This window comes from Arachis ipaensis, chromosome B1, assembly GCF_059453495.1.
Source record: "Arachis ipaensis isolate K30076 ecotype BB chromosome B1, ASM5945349v1, whole genome shotgun sequence".
NCBI lineage: Eukaryota > Viridiplantae > Streptophyta > Magnoliopsida > Fabales > Fabaceae > Arachis > Arachis ipaensis.
The window spans coordinates 107,831,019-107,836,506 of record NC_142436.1 but is presented as its reverse complement, the minus strand read 5'-3'; the positions used below and the strand labels follow the sequence as shown (position 1 = coordinate 107,836,506).

At 35.8% G+C, this 5,488-nt stretch overlaps 1 non-coding gene across 1 annotated transcript; it reads right to left on the bottom strand.

Annotated features, from left to right (window-relative positions):
- Positions 1-4,979: 4,979 nt before the first annotated feature.
- On the bottom strand, positions 4,980-5,086 carry LOC148577839 (small nucleolar RNA R71). The gene has a single exon (XR_015903957.1). It is a non-coding gene; the product is annotated as a small nucleolar RNA R71 (small nucleolar RNA).
- Between the last annotated feature and the right edge of the window lie 402 nt (positions 5,087-5,488).

Below are 5,488 nucleotides of genomic sequence, written 5' to 3'. Positions count from 1 at the left end.
CTGGACACCTCTAATTGGGGACTTTAGCAAAGCTGAGTCACAATCTGAAAAGGTTCACCCAATTATGTGTCTGTGGCATTTATGTATCCGGTGGTAATACTGGAAAACAAAGTGCTTAGGGCCACGGCCAAGACTCATAAAGAAGCTGTGTTCAAGAATCATCACACTGAACTAAGAGAATCAGTAACATTATCTGAATTCTGAGTTCCTATAGATGCCAATCACTCTGAGCTTCAATGGATAAAGTGAGATGCCAAAACTGTTCAGAAGCGAAAAGCTACTAGTCCCGCTCATCTAATTAGAATCTGAGCTTCAATCTAAAACTCTGAGATATTATTGCTTCTCAACCTATTAGTCTTCTATTTTATTTGTCTAGTTGCTTGAGGACAAGCAACAGTTTAAGTTTGGTGTTGTGATGAGCGGATATTTTATACGCTTTTTGGGGATAATTTCATATAGTTTTGAGTATGTTTTAGTTAGTTCTTAGTCTATTTTCATTAGTTTTTAGGAAAAATTCATATTTCTGGACTTTACTATGAGTTGTGTGTTTTTCTGTAATTTCAGGTATTTTTCTGGCTGAAATTGAAGGAGCTGAGCAAAAATCTGATTCAGGCTGAAAAAGGACTGCTGATGCTGTTGGATTCTGACCTCCCTGCACTCAAAGTGGATTTTCTGGAGCTACAGAACTCAAAATGGCATGCTTCCAATTGCGTTGGAAAGTAGACATCCAGGGCTTTCCAGCAATATATAATAGTCCATACTTTGCACAAGGATAGACGACGTAAACTGGCGTTCAACGCAAGTTCTCTGCCCAATTCTGGCGTCCAGCGCCAGAAAAGGATCAAAAGCTGGAGTTGAACGCCCAAACTGGCATAAAAACTGGCGTTCAACTCCACAAATGGCCTCTGCACGTGAATTGCTTAAGTCTCAGCCCAGCACACACCAAGTGGGCCCCAGAAGTGGATCTCTGCATCATCCATCATAGTCCACTCATATTTTGTAACCCTAGGCTACTAGTTTAGTATTTAAACAACTTTTAGAGACTTATTTTGTATCTGATGACATTTTAGATCTAAACTTTGTATTCTCTGACGGCATGAGTCTCTAAACCCCATTGTTGGGGGTGAGGAGCTCTGCTGTGTCTCGATGAATTAATGCAAGTATTTCTGTTTTCCATTCAAACACGCTTGTTCCTATCTAAGATGTTCATTCGCGCTTAACTGTGATGGAGGTGATGATCTGTGACATTCATCACCTTCCTCAAACCATGAACGTGTGCCTGACAACCACCTCCGTTCTATATCCGATTGAATGAGTATCTCTTAGATTCCTTAATCAGAATCTCCGTGGTATAAGCTAGAAATGATGGCGGCATTCATGAGAATCCGGAAAGTCTAAACCTTGTCTGTGGTATTCCGAGTAGGATTCAAGGATTGAATGACTGTGACGAGCTTCAAACTCCTGAAGGCTGGGCGTTAGTGACAAACGCAAAAGGATAGTAAATCCTATTCCAACCGGATCGAGAACCAACCCGTGATTAGCCGTGCTGTGACAGAGCGCGTGAGCGTAGTTTTCACTGGGAGGATGGAAGGTAGCCATTGACAACGGTGATCCACCAACACACAGCTTGCCATAGGAGGACGTGCGTGCGTGAACAAGAAGACAGAGGAAAGCAGAGATTCAGAAGACAAAGCATCTCCAAAACTCCAACATATTCTCCATTACTGCATAACAAGTAACCCTTAATCCATGCTCTATTGTTTATTTGCAATTCAACTGATTAACATAATTGACTTCCTGACTAAGATTTACAAGATAACCATAGATTGCTTCAAACCAACAATCTCCGTGGGATTCGACCCTTACTCACGTGAGGTATTACTTGGACGACCCAGTGCACTTGCTGGTCATGTGTGCGAAATTGTAAGAGAGTAACAATTTTGTGCACCAAAAGTACTATTGTTTTTCTATTCAATTCAAGCTTATTCCTATTCTAAGATATTCATTCGCACCCAAAAACATGATTAATGTGATGATTATGTGACGCTCATCACCATTCTCACCTATGAACGTGTCCCTGACAACCACTTCCGTTCTACATGAAGATGAGACAGAAAGAGTATCTCTTAGATATCTAATACAGCGGACCGAGTCCGAGATATTAGAGTCTTCGTGGTATAAGTTAGAACCCATGGATGGCCATTCTTGAGATCTGGAAAGTCTAAACCTTGTCTGTGGTATTCTGAGTAGGATCTAGGAAGGGATGGCTGTGACGAGCTTTAAACTCGCGAGTGCTGGGCATAGTGACAGATGCAAAAGGATAGTAAATCCTATTCCAGTATGATCGAGAACCGATAGATGATTAGCCATGCAGTGACAGCGCATTGGACCATTTTCACAGAGAGGACGGGATGTAGCCATTGACAACGGTGATGCTCAACATACAGCTTTCCATGGAAAGGAGTATGAAGGATTGGATGAAAGCAGTGGGAAAGTAGAGATTCAGGAGGAATTAAGCAACTCTATACGCTTATCTGAAATTCTCACCAATGAATTACATAAGTATCTCTATCCTTATTTTACGTTTTATTTATCTTTTAATTATTAAATCCCCATAACCAATTGAATCCGCCTGACTGAGATTTACAAGGTGACCATAGCTTGCTTCAAGCCGACAATCTCCGTAGGATCGACCCTTACTCACTTAAGGTTTATTACTTGGACGACCCAGTGCACTTGCTGGTTAGTTGTGCGGAGTTGTGACAAAGTGTGTGAATTACGTTCCGAGCACCAAGTTTTTGGCGCCGTTGTTAAGGATCACAATTTTGTGCACCAAGTTTTTGGCGCTGTTGCCGGGGATTGTTCGAGTTTGGACAACTGACGGTTCATCTTGTTGCTCAGATTAGGTAATTTTATTTTATTTTTAAGCTTTTTATTTCTTATTTTCGAAAATAATACAAAAAAAATTTCTTTTTCGTTTTTCCCAAAATAATTTTCAAAAATCCAAAAAAATTATAAAATCATAAAATCAAAAATAATTTTTGTGTTTCTTGTTTGAGTCTTGAGTCAAATTTTAAGTTTGGTGTCAATTGCATATTTTTAAAATTTGTGCATTTTCGAAAACTCATGCATGTGTTCTTCATGATCTTCAAGTTGTTCTTGACAAGTCTTCTTGTTTGATCTTCATATTTTCTTGTTTTGTGTCTTTTGTTGTTTTTCATATGCATTTTTGCATTCATAGTGTCTAAACATGAAAAATCTCTAAGTTTGGTGTCTTGCATGTTTTTCTTTTCTTAAAAAATTTTCAAAAATAAGTCTTGATGTTCATCTTGATCTTCAAAGTGTTCTTGGTGTTCATCTTGACATTCAAAGTGTTCTTGCATGCATTAGTTATTTTGATTCATAATTTTTATGTTCTGTTTCAATTTAGTGTTTTTCTCTCTCATCATTAAAAATTCAAAAATAAAAAATATATCTTTCCTTGTTTTACTCATAAATTTCAATTTCAAAATTCTATCTTTTCAAATCTTTTTCAAAAATCAAATCTTTTTCATTTATTTTTATATATTTTCGAAATTTTTTTTAAAAAAATTTATTTTCAAAATCTTTTTCCTATTCTTACTTCATATTTTCGAAAATCTCACTAAAATTTAATTTTTAGATTAAAAAATTTCAAGTTATTACTTGCCTATTAAGAAAGGTTCAATCTTTAAATTTTAAAATCATATATTTTTGTTTCTTGTTAGTCAAGTAATCAACTTTAATTTTCAAAATCATATCTTTTTAATTTTCAATCATATCTTTTTGATTGCTAATTTCAAAATCTTTTTCAAAATCAAATCTTTTTAATTTCTTCTTCAATCATATCTTTTCAATCATATCTTTTTTTTTTTAAAAAAATTGCAATCATATTTTCTCAATCAAATCTTTTTCAAAATAATTTCAATCATATCTTTTTCAAAAATCAAATTTTAAAATCCTTTCTAACTTCTTATCTTTTCAAAAATTGATTTTCAAATCTTTTTCAATTAACCACTTAACTTTTTGTTTGATTCTTATCTTTTTTAAAACTACCTAACTAACTCTCTCCCTCTAATTTTCGAAAATACCCTTCCCTCTTTTTTAAAATTCCTTTTTAATTAACTAATTGTTTTAAACTTTAATTTATTTTAATTTTTCTTTTTTAGAATTTTAAACTTTAATTTTAAATTAAAAACAAAAATACTTTTATTTTAATTTATTTAATTTTCGAAATTCTCTCCCCCTCATCTCTTTCTAATTATTTTATTTATTTACTAACACTTCTCTTCATCTAAAAATTCGAACCCTCTCTTCCTCCTTGTGTTCGAATTTCTCTTCTTCTATTCTTCTCTTCCACTCACATAAGGAATCTCTATACTGTGACATAGAGGATTCCATATTTTCTTTTGTGTTCTCTTCTTTTTCATATGAGCAGGAACAAGGATAAGAACATTCTTGTTGAAGCTGATCCTGAACCTGAAAGAACTCTGAAGAGGAAGCTTAGGGAAGCTAAAGCACAACTCTCAGGAGAAAACCTGACTGAAATTTTCGAAAAAGAAGGAGACATGGCTGAAAATAATAACAATGCAAGGAAGATGCTTGGTGACTTTACTGCACCAAATTCCAACTTACATGGAAGAAGCATCTCAATCCCTGCCATTGGAGCAAACAATTTTGAGCTGAAACCTCAATTAGTTTCTCTGATGCAACAAAACTACAAGTTTCATGGACTTCCATTAGAAGATCATTTTCAGTTCTTAACTGAATTCTTGCAAATCTGTGATACTGTTAAGACCAATGGGGTTGATCCCGAGGTCTACAGGCTTATGCTTTTCCCGTTTGCTGTAAGAGACAGAGCTAGAATATGGTTAGACTCTCAACCTAAAGACAGCCTGAACTCTTGGGATAAGCTGGTCACGGCTTTCTTAACCAAGTTCTTTCCTCCTCAAAAGCTTAGTAAGATTAGAGTGGATGTTCAAACCTTCAAACAGAAAGAAGGTGAGTCCCTCTATCAAGCTTGGGAGAGATACAAGGAACTGACCAAAAAGTGTCCTTCTGACATGCTTTCAGAATGGACCATCCTAGATATATTCTATGATGGTCTGTCTAAATTATCTAAAATTTCATTGGACCATTCTGCAGGTGGAACCATTCACCTAAAGAAAATGCCTGCAGAAGCTCAGGAACTCATTGACATGGTTGTAAATAACCAGTTCATGTACACCTCTGAAAGGAATCCTGTGAGTAATGGGACGCCTAGGAGGAAGGGAGTTCTTGAAATTGATACTCTGAATGTCATATTGACTCAGAATAAAATATTGACTCAACAAGTCAATATGATCTCTCAGAGTCTGAATGGATTGAAGGAATCATCCAACAGTACTATAGAGGCATCTTCTGAAGAAGAAGCTTATGATCCTGAGAACCATGCAATAGCAGAGGTGAATTACATGGGTGAACCCTATGG